Source organism: Sturnira hondurensis, unplaced genomic scaffold, assembly GCF_014824575.4.
Source record: "Sturnira hondurensis isolate 20B ecotype Veracruz unplaced genomic scaffold, ASM1482457v3 Scaffold0016284, whole genome shotgun sequence".
Classification (NCBI taxonomy): Eukaryota; Metazoa; Chordata; class Mammalia; order Chiroptera; family Phyllostomidae; genus Sturnira; species Sturnira hondurensis.
The window spans coordinates 5,448,187-5,467,459 of NW_028088915.1; the positions used below are offsets into that span (position 1 = coordinate 5,448,187).

Sequence of the window (19,273 nt, forward strand, 5' to 3'; positions counted from 1 at the left end):
TTGTCCTGTAAGTTCTCGGTCTTATCATCAGCATTCTGGGCACAAGTGTTTCTGGTTAGACTTACATTTGCGAACACCTGTTTCTGTCCTATACGCCGCTGCTCTCTGGAGACGCTGTTAGAAACCCAGCATTTGAAAATGTTGTGATGCCTGGAAATTTTTTTCACTTAATATAGATAATTGTGTCTCACAGCAGTATTACTTACTTTACTCACATTACGAATAAACAAATGAAAATTTATCTTATATTTCATTAGTTTTTTTGTTAAGTCATATATTCTATATCATATTTTAATTCGGGTTTTAAAAACCATATGCACTCAGGTAAAACTTACCCTGCCTTGTGGAAACCACAATGAAGGCTGTAGCTCACATTTGCCCCTCGCTCCCTCCACATCCGATGACTCCGGTGCTTCCCCGTGTGGCCCTGCATGGTCTGTGTGCGCCCTCCTCCTGGGGTCTGTGCGTGTGACAAGCTCTCTTTAAATGGCAGTTGCCTTCTGATCCGTTTGCCTCTCCATAGCTAAATAATAACAAAACCTATACGTTGAAACAAGGCAGGACTAGACGTAACAGGAAAGGTGACACCCATTCACCCATCAGCAACTGAGTGTAAGTCCGTGTTCTGAATTATGAATAGTTTTATTTTTTATTATTTTTATAAGAGCATTTTCTAAGATTTATTTAAATTTCTTCAGGTTTAAATTTAAAATTTTTATTTTAACTTAAATAATTTAAAATTAAATAACTTAAATAATTTATTTTAACTTTAAATAATTTTAACTTAATAACTTCAATAATTCACATTGTTACATGAATGTTGATTATAACAATATGATGATTTCATTGAAATTGAGCCAATAAAACTACTGTAATGGGATAAATAGGAGATAATTTGTGAACTGTCTGTATTGTATTATTCATCTGAGCATCACCGGCCCACCCACAGCGCACTCATACGTGTGCAATAACAATTCAACTCAGTTGTCCCTGTATTTTGATGACTTTCCACTGGATAGAGACCATAGACCTATCCGTAGTTTTTATTTGTCATTATGATAATACATTGGGCAAGGAGCAATGCAGAACATATATCCTTTAATAGTTTGCTTGACTTCCAACTTTTAAGCATTTGGATGTAGGGTAGGGGCTCTGCATTGGCATTCCTGCCCCTGCCCCACTTTTTCTGGGAGCGGCTAGCCCACATACTTTATTTTTCAAAATGATAAGCCACCTCCAGCTATTTCCTCAATCAGGAAGACTTTCTCTGCGGTCTTCACATGGTGACCCCTTGGTCACTCTTCTCTGCTCAGTGTCATCCATGGGACACTCTTCCCCGGATCCAGGCTCTGGGGGATTACCGGTTTTATTTTCCTTATATCTTGCCCCACTACCAGATAGTTCATAATCTATAACTTTGTTTCCCGCCTTCTGTCACAAGCCTACAGACCCTCACCAACCGAATCCCAATCTTTGAGGGAGCGTCTGGGCAGCAGGGTTATGCTTACAGCCGTTCAAAGCACAGACAGGGCTGAGACCACACTGCCCCGGAACTGCTCTGGCTCTTTGGTGTGCACAGGACACACAGAGAGAAACACTCAGGGGGGCCTTGTGTGCGACAGCAAAAGATTACATACATGAATGAAACATGTCCGAGATACACAGCACCAGGCAAATGGAGATGTGAATTATGCTATACTCACAAAGGACAATAAATACTACATATCGGTTAAACTGAATTACCTTGAGCAACATAAATCAACATAGATAAATTCCCCAGACATAAGTATGAAAAGCAAGTTAGGGAAAGAGAGGTACAGTAGTATTTCTAATAATGCTAAAGATGCAAAACCGTAAGTAATTGATAAATGCATACATCTTCAAGTAAATTGAATTTTTAAAAAAATTGCTAAGGAGGATTAACATCAACTTCATGAAAGTGGTTATTTCTCAAAAGGGAGAAGGTCAAGGGCCAGGGAGGGAAAGGCTGGAGCTGCCCTTCTCACCGTTAATGCTTCGTTTAAATGTTACATTGAACAGAGCTCATTCTTCATGCTTTTCTGTGTCCTTGAAATCTTTCATAATGAGAAAGAGGATCATTTTACACTGTTTTTGGAGGTATTGTCAATAGAGCTTCATGATAATTTTTGTGAATCTTCTGGACTTCTCACGTTTTGTAGCAACCATTGTCTTTGCTCCCTGCTAACTCTTCCTCCATAACGGAAGGAAGCGGGAGTGCCCCTGGATGCTCTTAGCCCTCGAGCGAGAAATCTGGCTCCTACCATCTTGAATGCTGTTGAACCCTACTTCAATTCTTCCACTCTCAGAAAAAAATTTAAATGCTGCTTTTATCCCCATGCTCGAGACTCATCCCTCCCTTCATTTGCTTATTTATTCAGTGAGTACATGTCGAACGCACTGAGAAAGTGGGGACGTGAGTAGAATTTTATTCTGGGACACAGTTTTCTTTTCCTGTTCCTCAGCCTCTCCTTTTGCTTTCAGGTCTAAAATTAAAATATAACTTTCGTTGTGTTTGTGCCAAGTTTATTTTAAATCACTTGCAGTATTTCATGGTTAGAATATCTTATTTTTATATTCTAACCCATTTCATAATATGTGATTTAAGTTCCTCAAAGTTTCCCACGCGCCCCTAATGGAGCTCTTGAAACCGAAAGGTGCAGGGTGGACTCACGGGGGAGGGGGGACAAGGGGGGCTGGCTGGCACTTATAATTCCTCCTCTAAAGCCAAAGCTCTGGCTGTATCAAATCTCCAGAGATTCTTAGAGAATTTTTATGATTTATAACAGTTCAAATTTCTTGAAGACCTAGATTATGTCTTTCCCTCGTCCACACATCTGTCATACGCCCACCCCATTAACCAGGTTTCCACTTAACAATGACTCTCTGTTCCAGATTGCTGGGTACTTGGTATCATTCCACTGATTTAAGACATTTAGATTATTGGGCGTTATTCTTCCCCTATGTATTTTTCAGTCTGCTTAGCTTTCCATTAGCTGCTCGTATGCCACTTTGATATAGCTTTAGATTTTGAAAATGTGTAGAAAAGAAAAGAAACAGTAAAGAAAATCATTCAGATTCCAGTTATTCCCTAAATTCTTAATTAAATTCTCCCACCTACCCCACAAAAGAAACTCCACATGGTAAGCCATAAAAGCCTTTATAAAGAGAGTTTATATTGTCTCCCCATGGCTTAGTAAAATATACGAGTACAAATTAGATAGAACCCGTGAAATTACAGTTTTATGAGGGGCGAGGGATGATTCAAGCCAAAGACTTACTTTTCATTCACATGTGAAAGAAAGAGAACTTTTCTGGATTAAACTGGCTGGAGGGAAATGTCATGCCAGCATGTGGAAAATGGCGAGGGACAGCTGGCTAGAAAGGCGTAAATCAGAAATCAGCCTCACCTCCTCACTGGGGAAATTGCCACCAGAATGCTTATAAATAGTTCTCTCTGTTTCACGGTGCTGCGAGGGGTAGCGGTGGGGATTTAAATGAAAGCCACCACTGTGTACAGCTCAGGGGCAGACTCAATGGTTTCCTTACAGAAGGCCTAGAAGTGAAGGGCTCATGGCAGGACTGGTTGTGACTCTGCCGGGTTTGGCTGGGCAAATGGGGCCCTCGGGGACCCGGGGCAGAGGGCTCGGGAGAGGTACAAAGAGAGGGAGAGGTACAAAGCATGCGCATTGTACAGGCTCCAGTTACCCAGCAGATGGAACTAAAGGTGACCCAGAGCTCACTAAAACCAGACTCTCAGACCAGCCTGTGAGCCAGCCTGAGATTTCCTTAGATCCCTGAGCTATTCGGCTCCTCAGTTGGGAGATTTGGGGTAGGCAATTCCAGCTGGGTGCTCCTAGAATGTGCCACTACACTTCTAACCACGACTTTTGAGTTCAGCTAGATCCCATAACCACTCCTCTAAGGTTTAGGAAACCTTTCGGTGAGCAACACAGAGTCCCCCAGAGTTTCCAGCCCATTGAACTTGGTTCTCTTTGATGAATGGGACAATGGCTCACCCATGTTCCTTTCCTATAACCCTTAGCAAAATCCATTTATAGCGAAGTCTTAAAAAATGCTAGTTAAATAAATAAATGGCCTTCTCACTTCTCTGCCCAGGACCCAGAACATTAGCAATGTTCAGGAAGAGGAAGTAGCCTCTGTCTTCGTTGCCAGGGTTGGCTCAGTTTACAGCCACGCTGACTTCAGGGAAGGAGAACAAACTTCAGGAAAGAGGACTTAGAGGAAGCAGAGAACACCCTCATTTTGTGCAACTCCTTGATTAAAATGCAAGTCCAGCAAATCAAACACAAATAATACTGAATCTGGGACTGATGAAAGCTGGAAATCATCCCAATGGCACTGGAAGTCATGGGGAAGCAAGCCTTCTTTTGATTTAAGACTGCTGCGGAACAAGGCCGAGTTGTACAACTTCGCATGGCCCTCTGGGGGCTGGCTTAGGGAACGGGGCTCTCTGGGTGAGCAGCTATTTTGAATCTGCGCTAGCTCCTTTCCAGATCCCTCACCCGCTGTAGGAATGGATGGTGGGATTGAAAGAGGCAAGGGAGCAGGTTTCTTCTCGCATTAATGTTCCATGGTTGTCATTACTCCCTCCTCTAAGTTCTTGTCAGGGACTGAAGACTGCAGAAAGATGACCCAGGGCCTGGTGTGTTCACCTCGGACCCTCTTTTCCTGCCCCTGGCCACAGGTTCGCCTCACATGTCTATTTAATCTTTGGGCAACTGCTGAGCAAAAGCAGCTGTTTGCTTTGCTTATGCTACTTCCTTTGGGCTATCGACATATGCACTGCTTGCCAGTGCTCTGGGGCAAAACGTTTATGTTTGATTAACTCAGTTTTAAAGAGGCACTAATGCTACCGGATTTATCTGCCAAATCAGTAGTTTCCTAGAGAGAAGAGAGGACAAAGGCTGTCCCCACGCCTGGCCACAAGGGAGAAAGCAATTTTACATGAGATTTTTATTTGATAGGATCCAAACGACAGGTTGTCTCTTTAAGGAGTGAGAATCATTCCACAGCAGTGTTTTTAAGTGATGTTATTCAAGGAAAAGAACTCATCTATATTCAGATTCCAACCAATTATGTTTTCACTCAGTTTATCTCCTTCGGTTTTAAATACTTTTCTATCTAAAAAAAACTTTAAAAATGTAGTTTTATGATGAGTCAAGGACTGCTGCTGTGCCTTAAGCTAGAATAAAACACACAGAATACATTTAAATGAATTGCAAAGTGTATTATACTCTGAAAATCAGCATTAAAATGCACATTAATTTTTGCAGCTCTTAAATACTTCAGTTGCTGAGGAACTGCCTCCATTCTATAATTGAAATAGCTCTTCAGATGCAATTTAGTTACTGATTGGTTTTTAAGTATTTTTAAAAGCTAACAGCTCAGATGGAAAAAGGTGGTATACCCTTGAGTTTTAAATGGGAGCCCAGATGTCATCACGCTGTGGACTCATTAGGCCACTGGAAACCACATTTATTTTCTGCAGAAAAGGGGTGATCCACCCTGATGGCTGACACACCGTTAACTGCTCGGGAGACCACAGAGCTGGCTCGACCTCAAATACAAGATGTTGGTTATGAGGGAGTTATTATCCTCTGAGCGAATTAACCAGGTCTCTTATTAACTCCACTTCCCAATCCATACATTCTGTACTTTTCTCTTGCTTTTTATTACCTGCGGCTTTTGTGTAAGTTCCAAAGAAGCTCCAAATTGGAAAAGAAGAGGCAAAACAAAAAAGCAAATCCATTTTGGCATTCACTGGCAGATGAATATCTACAGTTGTAACTGGGAACAGGTTTCAACAAAATGCCCAATCAGGCATTGAATGCTCTGTGGATTTATTTTTTGGGCTGTGGCCAGCAACAAAAGGATATTACAAGGTGACTGTGTGCCCATAGCAACGCTCAATAACTTCAAGATTTAAAAAAAAATCTAGGGATTCTTAGCTGTAGGCCTGCCTCCTTGATATTAATAAGAGTTTTGAACTCAGTGATGGAAGTTAAGGCATGTGTCAGAGGTATCGTCAGTTCTAGTCCTAAAGTTCTCACTCACTGAGGGACAATGGCCGGGTCACCTAAGTTCTTGGTTTCTTAATGTTCTTCTATGACAAATAGTATTAATGACATACCGTTAGAATGTTATGAAGTTGACATGTTAAATAATAATCATGTTTGCAAACCACAAATTGCTATGTGAATGCAAAGTGGAATCACTACTAGGGAATTCTGAAGGTTAACATTTGGGGGAGGACTTTGTGAGCTCACCAGAGGGGAAACCACAAAAGCCTTCAGAATCCTTTGGTGAATTTTGTCAAACCAGACAGTTTGCAGGCAGGGAAAGACCCAGATTCAAAACAGGTTAACTGTACTCTACGAGTTTTGTGCAGAATCCCTGACGAAGGTTGAGAAGATAAATTTTGGGTTAGGGGAAAAATCTGTTTGTATTTTCTTCTTACATGTGGAATGACAGGAGAAAAATGGCTGATGATCATTTACAATTGGTTTACAATAACAAAATTAACAATAACAACAGCTGCAGTTTTTTGTGTGCTTAACTGAATGCCAGTTGGTTCCATACTTTATATTCATTTTAATCTTTACAAAGCCCTATTAGAAATACCTTCTATTATAAGTGAGGAAACTGAGGCATAAAGACATAAAAAATCAACTTGATTTCATACAGTAATTGGTAGCAACATACATATTCTAACATGACTTTATAACTTACAGAAATTATGTATAACTGTATAGATGGCTAAGAACTCATTGCAAACTGTACATCACTTTGTTTTGATATAGTAGGCAGCTAGACAGCCATGAGCAGAGTCGGAACCACAGGTCAGGTACAGCAGGTCACCAGGAAAGCCCTGGGTGCCTAGCAACGGGCAAAACTGAGAAAACAAGTATTATAGGATGGGACCTCACCCCCAGGGTGACATTTCCTCCCCTAGCATATTGCTGGCCATGTGGTTTAGACCCCTTGATCTTTCATATCACTGGTTATGAGATTTGGACTCTCCCCTAACTTTTCCTCCACTGGCACATTGCTAGACATGTGCACCTTCTTATAGAAGGAACAAGTGGGCCAGGGAATAGCCTCATACGACTCCCGCACAAGAGCTTGCATAAGCACTCCATTAAGCATGAAGCCCTCAGGACAATGAGGTTGTCCTCCATATCACATAATCTTAGGGACAAAGCCTCGGGTCTATGGACCACAGAGACAGGGTTTCCATCAAATGAAAGATAACATCTAGGCCTGGGTTGCATTTCAGCTCCTGACCCAGAAAAGCAGCAAAACCAGATGGAGCCATGCCATGGCTGACGTCAGGACCAGCTGCAATGACCGATGCTCTCCACCCTAGTGCTGGCCAATCAGTTACAGACCACTCCCCTGAAAGGGCACACTTGAAAAAACTGATGAAGAGTCTATTGATATCCTCCCCGAGACCTTTCCTAAAATCCCTGCCTCTGCAAAGCAGAAAAAAACCCACAAAAGATCCAGAGTGTGTTCTCTCTCTCCCTCTCTCTCTCTCTCTCTCTCTCTCTCTCTCTCTCTCTCTCTCGCACACCCTCGCCTTTCTCCCTCACTTTCCCCCAGATGCGCTTTCCCTGCCTGTCTTTCTCATAAGCTCCAGTGTCTCTGTGACCTGTGTCCTGAGTCCACGCCGCCCAGCCGGCTCACTTCTTCTACAGCTCACTTCTACTGCTGTGACTTTCTAAGTAAACTTTTGCTTGTATTTGAGTCTTGACTTTGAATTCTTTCTTAGCCAAACTCAAGGACTGAGGTCTAACATCTGGTGCTGTTTGCTGTCAACAATTTCACTCACATGAACTATAGTCTCTACTGGAAGCCAAGAGTTAGTAAGAAAATTCTTCGAGTGTAAAGAAGGGTAAAGAGAAGAGTTTCCAGGTAATAGATTTTTCTGTCTTCTGTTTGTGATAGGTACTACAATATCTAATTGATTTTTCTTATGAAAAGAAAGTTACATGAAGGAAAACACAGGCTCAGTCCACTGAAAGAAAGCTCGCCACTGACTGAGGATCTCATGAAGAGTTACAGAAATGGATTCCCTTCAAGTGATGTGATTAATTCTCCTAAATAAGTCATTATTTACATTATACCATCAAAATCTGAATAAAATATGCAGACACCAAGATCACCTTCTCCATAAAAATCTCAATGGAAGTTTTAAAAACAGAGCACACTATCATTTATTTTATTTGAAAATATAGTGATGACCCTTGGAGAATAAATTTAAACAATTCCTCCAATACCTAGGTTTGAGCTCCTCTCTCCTGGCTGAAATTTTCCAATCAGATCTCTCTCTCTCTCTCTCTCTCTCTCTCTCTCTCTCTCTCCCCTAATTATGAAGAGTCTGTCAACTCAAAAACAACAAAAATTCAAAAGCATAGTGTGAAGAAAGGGTGAGGATAAGGAGGGTGTGGGATCTTAAAAGCAGATCCCACATAAAAAGCAGATCTTTCTTTTTGTGATGGAAAACCAAAAGCTTTTGATAGGCGAACACCAATATTTACACAGTGTGAGATAATGTACCCCAGGAAGTCACTGCAACAAACTGTGAGAGCGGTTTCTCTGAACTGTCCTTGACACTGAACACAGGTACCCTCCCTTTTGATCTCTGCCATATGTCTCTGCAGCTAACAAGAGATTCACTAAATGAGAAGCTGGAATCCTGCAGAGAAACCCAGGAGCTGCTGGTGGTGTCCCTAGCACTCCATGCAGTCAGCTGAGGGAAGCTGGGCAGGGAGAAGTCAGAGGCAAAACTGACTAGCCCAACCAGGGGAGGGGACAAGGAGAGGTCAGGGGAGATACCAAAATGACTGCAGTCAGGACTTGAGTTCCAAGAATCCTGCAAAGTCTGTGGCCTATGCATGATACGGCGGACATGGTTTTGACTAACACAGTTTGAAAGCTTTAAAAGCCCCATGTGTAGATGCACTAAAACAGATCCTTGCAGCAAGATTGTCAAGCTGATATTAAGAGTAAATGGGGGGAAAAAAACAAAAGAAAGAGGAGGAGCAAAAAAAGGTGCCCACACTACATATGCCTGATTGAAATAAACCTTAGGCCCACCTGCTGCTGCTTCCAGATGTTTCTGATGTGCTGTATTACTCTTAACCGCCAGGATGCACGGAGAAAGTGGCTTTCTGCAAACCCAGTGCATTTCCTACCAGTGGCTTCCTAAGTACACTGCACACTAGCACCTCCCAAAGGTCTTTTTAAAATTACCTGATGCCTGCGCTCCACCTTTCCAGATTCTGATTTAATTTGTTTGGGGTAGCATTGCTTTTCTTTTCTTTTTCAATTTGTCTCTTCAGTCTAATGTGCAGCAAATGTTGAGAAATGCTGCTAAAACTGACTTGCGAACGTCTCTTTAAAAACTGCCTTGATTACCTCTTCTTTGGCAGGTGTTTTAGGCACTTTTGTAATTTCAACCTCATTTTAATGAGCTAGAAAAACAGACTTCCCCAGGAAATACCCCAACACAGGCCAATACTAGCTTTGTGTTCTTTAGTATCTGGGGCGCACGTTTCCCCCCACATTCAGGCACAGCAGAAATCAGGATGCCTCTTACAATCAGTGAGATTGTTCAGCTCCATTTTTGGAACAAGCAACAGTCCTGATGAAGCTCCCATCACTTTGACACATGCAGATTCAGTCATAATGTTACCAAACAGAAATGGAGGTTGGGATCCCCACTGTCTTGGAAGGCAAACTCTAAGGCGGAGGCTGGTGAGGCACGAAAGAAGTTTTTATTTGGATGTCGAATGATCTCCAAATGAGAGAACAGAGGACTCCCTGTCTCAAAGTTTATCTTCTCCACAAAATCCAGACAAAATCTAGCCGTTCTCAGAAAGACCAAATCAAAAGGCAGTGACCCAAGTTCTTGCTCCATTTCAAGGTATCATCCTTTGGAGCCTGAGAGAGCTGCCAAATGGCCATCCGGGTAGCTTAGCTTGTTCCCTGCTCCTAACTGGCATCTTGCTCCCTCCTGGAACCCACATGTGGCTGTCTGCACTGCCATTGCCATGTGCCTTCTAGGGCTGTAAGTTTGTATGAATGCACCAGCTAGTGCACTTACTTGTTGGGTGAGAGAGAAAGAATCCCTCCTGGAGGCCACATGGCCCGTGGAGAGGACAGGCCAGTGCACTATTAGAGTGCAGGCCCAGAATAACCAGCTATGAACAAGAGTGAGTTTCTTTGTTCCCCTGGGACCACATTAGCTTTGGGTGCGAGACAGGCCAGGTACTTGCTCATGCTTTGGGTAGGTCCACCTCCCAACCAATTCCTTCTCTCCCCTGGCTAGACTAACAGATCTCTTTGTCCTAGAACCTCCCCCGTCACCATTCTGACCTCTGTGGCCCATATGCCTGCATTCCCCTACTCGTACCCTCAATCTGGTACCAGCAGTGGGTAGAGGGCTTTTTCCTCTACCCAATTATCTTGCTAGCCTTGTGTGTTCAGTGTAAGAGCCTCCTCTAATGCCATGTTGGCTGGGGGCAGGTGGAATTCCCCTGGAACTTTGTCAGCTCCACCCCCCTACACCCTAGTCCCTGCATGCACTGAGTGGCCCACACTCAGGGCCCACCAGCAGAGACTGGGCAAACCATAATCCTAAGTAAAGGGACCCTGGAAACTGCTCACGGCCTCTCAGGCAGTGCTGAGGGCCACCTCAGCAGGAGGGTGGGACACCAGCAGCCAGGAGCAGGACCTCCTCAGCAGGGAGAGAGCGACTGCAGGGCACATGCTCAGTTACCCGGGAAACACCTCACACTCACAGGACCTGGTGCTGTGCTGCAAAACTCAATGTGCTCGCCACGGCCCAGAGGGGTCACCAAGGCATAGGTCCAACCTCTGACCTATGTCCCTGAGGAACGTGACTCGGTGCACAAGTGGCTTCCCAGTTTCATCCCATGGCCTAGCTCTTTCTCCCCAGGTGGCCCTCCCTGTTTCTCACCCTCAGCCTGCTCCCCATGGTCTGGATTGGCTGTCTCTTGGTATCAGTGACGCTTGGTGTAACAGCCACTTCCATTGTGTTATGTGAATTGCTGGAACCATGGGTGTTTAAGGCTTTGCTGGGTGCTTAATCAGTCTCTAAGAATATTCTTCCATGACTTGGCATTAAAACACCAACTTACTGTGTACAAAGAGAGACAGTAAAGCAAAGTGGGCTACATGTCCAGCATTAGCAAAACAATGACCTGTTCTTACAGAAATGGCTGCAACCCCTTATGAACCTGCAGAACCACCAACAAGTGCTCTCTGGGATCCTGCTGGTGGGAGACAGAGAGCACAGTTCCCTCCCCAGGCAGTGTAAAGGGATTTTTTTAGCCCACCAGCCAAGCAAGAAAGAACTAACATCAACACTCACAGAAAGGTGAATAGCGGTTTGAACAAAAATCTGAGACAATAGTGAAAAAGCTCTTTGGTTTAAAGACAAGTTTCGTCATTGATGCTTTTCATGGCACAAATGACAGCATCATGGGAAATGATGCTTTTTAACTCTGCCCAGCAGTGACAGAGTTAAAAAGTAATATAAAAGCATCGTTTCCTGACTGCAGAGGAGTTTTAGAAATACCAATACCATACATAAGCAATTTTTTTTTGCTTATACTTTCCTTTTAAGGTATGGACAAACCAATAGATTTTTTTATGATTATTTATTTTTCACAGAGAGGGGAAGGGAGGAAGGAAGAAAGGGAGAGAAACATCAACATGTGGTTGCCTCTCACACACCCCCAACTGGGGATCCAGCCTGCAACCTCGGCACGTGTCCTGACTGGGAATTGAACTGGCTTCCCTTTGCTTTGCAGGCCAGCGCTCAGTCCACTGAGTCACACCAGCCAGAGCCAAACCAGTACATTTTTAATGCATAATAAATCCAGAAAAGTTCTTTCAACAAGTGTACTATGAAACTTCTAAGTAGAAAGAAACTGTGTTTACAGTATGTTTTTACGTAGTGGTGCCTAAAGTAATTGTGTGTCTTACAATCAACTAGTATCTAAGAGTGGATGGTAAAACTACAGTTTGTAAATTCTTGATTAGCCAACACAGGGAGTATTGTTTTCTGATAACTCAGATGTTCTGGTTATTAAAGATGAGCTAGAGTCCATGGCAGGACTTGATGCTTTCACAAAAACCAATTGATAAAGATTTGTAATGTTATGAAATACCAAGAAAACAGACTATGTGTTCTCCTGAACAAGTAACTTTACCTCTTTACGTATCAGATTTCAAATACATAAAATAACCGGGTGGAAAAAATGGTTCCAAAGGACTTAGCCACAACCTGAAGTAAGAAAAGAACAAACTGGGAGCAATGAGGCCAAAATCAAGATGGGCAGACAATTTTAAAAGGTTTTATTAGGAAGAACCTATCATGTTCCAGTCATCCTACCAGCATCTACCTGCACTGCCCACTATCACACCCAGAAACTGTCATCAGTTCCTTCCTTCATTCATTCCACAGGCACCGTGCGGGGGCTGGGTGGGCACTGGAGGTGAGAAGAGAGGTGAGGAGGACAGTGTGATCTCTGCCTTCTCTGAACTCACGGGGCAGCAGTGCACTTTATTAAGATTATTTTTGTGGGCACATGCAGCAGATAGCTCCTTCAGAATCAGAACCTTGCTCTGAACAGAAATTAGTTTCTTATATACAAAAACAAGCCAGCCAAAACCCCTGTGCTCCACACTGATGTCACCCTCCACCCTCTTCTCTCATCCCTAGGGATCACAAAGGGTGTCTGGTAGATCAGAGCAATCCTGGGGACACTCTGATATTTATTCTTGTTTAATCCACAGGGGACAATGTCCTCTTGGTTTTCCTAGTAAGTGAGATCTGATGTCGGAGCCCATGAGTAGATGTGAAGTTAGATATGCTAAGAAAAGCTCAGGTCTCAGTGTTTCACGTCTGCAATTGACCAACTCTGACAATTCCAATTCATTCCCACTAGTAAGAATGTGTAGTCACCATATTAGATGAGATTATGCTAATAAATTGCTTCTGATTTGCATTGTGTTTGAACAAAGGGTCAAACAATGAGAAATCTTTATTCAAGGAGGGACTCCAGCTAAACTAATGGCAAATTTAGGTGTTAATTGAAACCTTTCGCCAGCAACAAGTAGAACAATTTGTATTTAATGACCTTTAATAGGGATATTTTCCCCCTTCAGTTTATTTATTCATTTTGATGATGCCAAAGTCTCCTGTTCAAAGGAATAGAAAGAAGGTTTTTTTTTTAAAAGCACTGCTCAGAGAAAGGCTGGCTGACCTGAGTTCATGGGCACGGCTGGCACCCAGCAGGATTCAGGCTGTCGGCGTCCATGCCTTCTGGATTTCTCCTTGAGGACCAGGGCCCAGAAAAATGTCCTTGGCTGAGTGTGTGGCAACTGTCACTATGACTCAAGAAATGAGTCAACACAGACCAAGCATTCAGACCTTTTCTTCCTAGATGATGACAGATCTGATCAGTTGTGACATGAGCCCTCTCTTCGTTGTCTTCTGTATTCCTGCTTCAAAACTACTTGCCCTTGAATCAGCAATGAATACATTGATCTTCCTGGATATCTTATTATAAAACATTCTTCTCAGTAATGGAAATGAGAATAATTGTGGGGAGATGTTATACTAATATTTGTTCCTAAGAACATCTTCTAGGACCTTAAGAGAGGACACCAGCAATGGTGGCACCACCTGCATTTTGTCACAGGATGTCACCCTTGAATCCTATACCACTATCTCTTGTCCGGGGGGGAAAAGCAATTACAGGAGCCGTTACAATTCGCATACAAGCTTTGTTTAGAATGGCGTGTTGTTTTGTGTGTGCCTGTGTGTGAGCCTATGTGCACATGTGAATATGTGTCTGCAAGTTTATGTGTGTGCACACAAGCACATGCATATGAGAAAGTCTTAAAGAATACTTGCCAAAGAAGGAATGGGGTACTGGGGGATGATGGTTTGCTATTTCTTCACACTACTATGTGTTTGAAGTTTCTACTAGGAAACCTCTTTTAATAATTAAAAGTAATATAAAAAAAGGTACTGTAGGGCCCAGACCAATTTCAGAGAACACGTGCCCTTGTGGGTTGTGGAATAGCTAACCACCAGGGACAGTGCCTTCCAGAAGCCTCCGTCCCATGTAGGGCCACCTGAGTAGAGCAATGGGAGAGCTGACAGCTGGGAGTGAGCCCCACTCTGTGCTTACTCTGCAAGCCGCCCATCTCACTCATCTTGCAGCCAGCACTCACTGGGTTCACTGTTTACATGGGGACGTGTGACCTGAATTGCCTTAAGAGTGGCTGTTGGGGATGGGCTGCACTGAGCCCTGCCTGACTGCAGAGCCTGAGGACCTACCCACCCGGCAGGGCTGCTTCTCCACCGGGCAGTAGTTATGCCAAGGAAAAGGAGCTGAGTGAGCACGCTCTCTCAGGGTTTTCTGCAAAGAGTCAGTTTTGCTTTGTAACTGACAGGCAGGGTGGGTGTATGTGTTTGCATGCCTGTGTGTGCACATGTGAGTGTGCACATGGGTGTGTGTGCCTCTGTGTTTGTCTGTGTGTATAAGTATGTGTATGTGTGTGTGTGAGTATTTGAGGAAGTGTGGGAGGAGAAGACATCTCTTTATTGTCTGCCCTGGGGTGAAACACTTGAGAAGGTAGGGAGGCTTGTCTACTGCCCTTTGATTTATACATGACATAATGCTGCTCTGAGTTAGATCCAGGCTGATACAGCCACCAGGGCAGGCCTGAGCTTGTTTGTGTTAGTTCTGTTGGCCCTGGCTTCCCTTTACAGGGCTGTGTGTCACGTGCACGTTGTGTTGACAGAAAGAAGTGAGAGCGTGAAAAAATGCGATTCTCCAGGATAATCCATCACCACAGCTGCACAGTCACTGCCCATGACCCTTCCTCTGTGGGACTGGCCAGGGGCTTCATTTCCATGCACTGAGACCAAACACTAGTATTCTGATGGACAGCCAAAGATCCTGATACGACTCTCCCACTCTGCATGCTGTTTTCAGAAGGGAACCCACATTGAAACAACTCTTTGAAGTGGAGGCCATGTGAAGCGGGCACCTGAGCTTGCTTCTATGTTTCCCTCCTGAAACTGATGTTCAAGAGATCCTGTTATCCACCACACGCTTCAAGGTCTTCCACTGGGACAGCAGAGGGCATTGTTACTGTGGTGGGCGGCATTTTGAAGAGAATCCCTGAATGCAAGTATTTCCTTTATTACTAGCCTTAGTTGTGGAAGATGCCAGACCCTGAAATGCTTCCATGCCTACAACAGGCATGGGTCATCCCTGTGGAACGGGAAGGCTTGGAAAGGCCCGTCCCCTCCGAGTGTTCCATCCTTGTGCCTGGCTCCGTGCTGTGTAGGAAGCCCTCTCACGAGGGCGTTTTTCTGTGTGGGGTTTCTTCCTTCCTTCCTTTCTTTTTTTTTCTTTTGTGCCTGCTACAGACCTAGTACTGAAATCCAAGGCTCCAGACCTAGTACTGAAATCCAAGGCTCCAGACCTGGTACTGAAATGCAAGGCTTCAATTTTTGTTATGTATTCTATTAAAAGGATCACCTCTTACAAGGAGGATTATTTTTTCTTTTCCTGCACACTACTAATGCAGAGGTATCCTAGCTGAAGGAATTAGATGGGAGGCGACTTACTTCTCCTTCTTATAGAGTGGAAAAGGGCAGGTGGAGGCAAATAAAATCTCAGACATCATTTGATCAACATAGCGGTCACTGACTGCCACACTCTGCTAGAACTTACGTATTTCCAACTTAGATTTTTCTTCCTTTTTATCCCTTTCTCAAGAAGTCTACCTCACTCAGGTAATAACAGCAAAGGCCCTTAATGCTGTTGAGAAAGCCTTCTAATGACCAGTAACCAGGAAAGTGCTGAGGAGTAGGGGAGGCACGGAATATTGTATTTGAGAATGTATTTGTGGTAACGGAGGGGACTACAGTGGGTACTCGTGTGGTGATTGAGATGACAAAGCCACGGCTCCCCACTTTGATGAGTTGTGATACAGCCGTCTCTCAGAGCACCTCTGCTCTCAGGCATGTCCACCTGGAGAAGGCGTTCAGAAGGGGAGAGACTCTTGTTTGAGGAGTGGGACAGAAGTTAGAGGTAGGTGATGGATGCCACTATTTCTTCCTTCATCCACTTCATCCAAATAGACAGGTTTCTGACTTTGTATTAAGAACATGGTGTTTCACATGCTGATGATACTGACCCATGGGGATGGGTCAGAGCAGTTTGCAGGGAAAGAGCACAGCTGTGGGCAAGGTCTTACCCAGGCTTCTACGGACGCTTTGCATCTCAGGTAAAGGCCTTCGAATACCTAGATGTAAGAGGTGCCGATCTCTTTCTGTTAAGAAAGAGAGACAGAGAGGGTGTGCCCAAAGCTATGGAATTTTCAAATGCAGTTTATATGTTTGTTCTTATCTGATGTGGCATGAAGTCACTTTAAATCTCTGTTCAAATAACCTTCTGTAAATTATTTTGTAAAGCTATAATCTGTGTAAGGGATACAAAAAAGCCTTTCTAAGAAACAGATTTACACTGAATTTGTATCAGACAAATGTAATCAGAGACTGTGGCTCAGAATCCTTGGGGTAACTGGAGATAAGAACTGGAAAATTGTTTATAAATAAGATATTGATCTGAAGAGTGAGCAAAAACTTGGCTATCTCTTGCACAGAAGAAAAAAAAAAGAAAGGAAGGAAGGAAGAAACCCCACACAGAAAAACGCCCTCGTGAGAGGGCTTCTTTCACAGCACGGAGCCAGGCACGAGGATGGAACACTCGGAGGGGGTGCACCTTTCCAAGCCTTCCCGTTCCGCTCCCTCCCTGAAAAGGACTTACCACTGGGATCTGGGAAGACAGGAGGCAGCCTGTGGACTCTTCCAACCAACTGAGGCACACACCTGCCGAGGGGCTCCTCAGGGACTGAACTCCTATGACAGTTTCTAACTTGGGGAACAGGTGGCAACTAGTGATCTCTGAAGGACAAAAGAAAACCCGATTTAAGAATTTCTTTAAGGCACTGTCAAGGGTTAAAAGAGATTTAAAAAACTGGGAAGAGAACCAGCTACATGATGTGTGGGACCCAGGGCAGAATGAAAATGCAGAGCCTCTTGTTCAAAAAGCAGGCAAAAAGTGTCATTAAAAGCAATAAAATGCAAAGCCTTTTCCCCCTCCCTAGTCTCTCTCAATTTCTCATGCTATTGTTTAAAATTTGCCATTTAATGTTAATCTAAGTAATGAAAAATTTAAATTATTATCTTGAATTTCAGCAATCACTTTATGTTATTTGATGACAGTTTTAAATGCAAATATCAGTGGATTTCATGTGCTTGCAGAATTAGTAAGACTGCATGATTCTAATTTCAGAGCTAATACCTTCATATGGGTCTTTTTAAAAAATGGATTAATTTTTTAAATTAATTTATTTAATTGTTATTTAAGTACAGTTTTCTGTCTTTTACTCTCATCCCAGCCCACCTCCCCCCAGTACTCCCCACCTCGCTCCCATTTCCACCCACCCCTAGTTTTTGTCCATGTGTCCTTTATACTTGTTCCTGTAAACCCTTCCCCTTTTCCCCTGAAATTCCCTCCCCTCTCCCCTCTGGTCCCTGTCAGCCTGTTCATATGTTTTTTGTGGGGTTTTTTTTTGTGTGTGTTTTTTTTTTTACAGAACAGTGTGAGAAAAAGAAAAAGCAGTCTTCGATGACTGGGAACAGAATTTGACATTCACAGCCCGGGCTAAGTGTTATTGCACATGGACCCAACACTTCCAGTTAAGCCCTGTGTTCTGCTGGTGGACTTCATCTCACAGGCTGTCCACTTCCATCAGGTCACTGCGCAACCCTCAAAATGCCCAACACCACCCTCTCTTGCTGAATGAGTGACAGCTATGTCTTCACCAGTCACAGCTGTAGCCTCACTCTATGCTGCCTTCCTACATATAAAATTTATTGATATTTATTGAGATGCCTGTTTTCTGACCATGCCCATTCTAGACCATCTGCTTCCTTAGGCCCTCCCCAACATCACTCAGCCAGAGCCCAAATCCTACACTAGGTTCCAAGAGCCTCTTACTGAGACTGCCCATGATTCTTGTGGGTAATGGGAATTCCACACTGCAATGAGGAATGAACCCAGTTTGTTAAACTACACGTGTGCTCCTGGAGGGGAGTCTCACTACCTCATCTGTTTTTATTTCACTTCTTGATATGTGCACATTTTACCAACACTCTGTACCTTTAGCTTAGAGATGAGTAAGGGAGAATGAGAGGGAAAGGGACTCTGGGGTGCCCTATCTTTCCCTTTCTTCTAGCTCATCACTTTTAGTGTAAGTGGTTACTAATACAAGGAACGAGCATGAGAAAGAAAAGGGTCCCTTGGTTGTTTCTATTTCTTAGAATAACACTGCTTTCATTCTGCATACGAATGGCCTCTTGGGGCATCAGCGCCCCTGCTTACTCAGTCACAGACATAATGCATTTACCTTGCACTCACTCAGCATCTCATTGAACTCCCACAAATTATGGGTCAACTGGAATTCTGTGCTTGTGGGGCGTAATGAAAGCTGCATGTCAATGGGTGACTATGAATGGCCTATGGAGCAAATCTTTTCTGTTCATGTGCATGTCCCACTGTTCCATCAGACCTCATTTACCAAACACAAGTTCAAAGACAACATTATTAAGAATTTTAAGACAGTGATAGCAGATCATTAACCGAAGCACAAGGCCCTGGTGAGCATGATTCCCCGTTCAAAGGCCCAAGCTATGTGCCCATGAAGGTGACTCTGCCCAGGAATGAGTTAAGAGTAGTGAGAAAGATCCTACATAGTATTTAAGGAATTGAATGCAAATGCCTATTTCTAATCTTTTATTGAACTTTTTATAGCTAAGGGCTGTAGCAATTCCTTAAGAAGGAACAGTGATCCATGGGGCAGCCTGTCTTTTTTGGAAAGACGCTTCTTCTCCTACCTCATTGCATCACGGGGATGTGGTACACAGCATGAGAATACACTCACTGACACTGTATTAGCTTTACGGGGTGGCAGATGGTAACTGGACTTATTGTGGGGATCATTTTTCAATGAATACAAGTGTTAAATCATTCTGTTGTACACATGAAACTAATATTTTGTGTGTCAATTATACGTCAATTAAAAATGCTTATTTTTTTAAGTTCAGCTA

The 19,273-nt window shown here is 43.4% G+C and overlaps 1 long non-coding RNA gene across 1 annotated transcript; it reads right to left on the minus strand.

The window, feature by feature from the left end:
- Positions 1-6,960: 6,960 nt before the first annotated feature.
- Positions 6,961-19,224, minus strand: LOC119000779 (uncharacterized). Its single transcript, XR_005069407.1, has 3 exons — positions 19,214-19,224; positions 12,694-12,699; positions 6,961-7,028 (listed from the first exon to the last, which is right to left on the minus strand). It is a non-coding gene; the product is annotated as an uncharacterized LOC119000779 (long non-coding RNA).
- Positions 19,225-19,273: the final 49 nt, after the last annotated feature.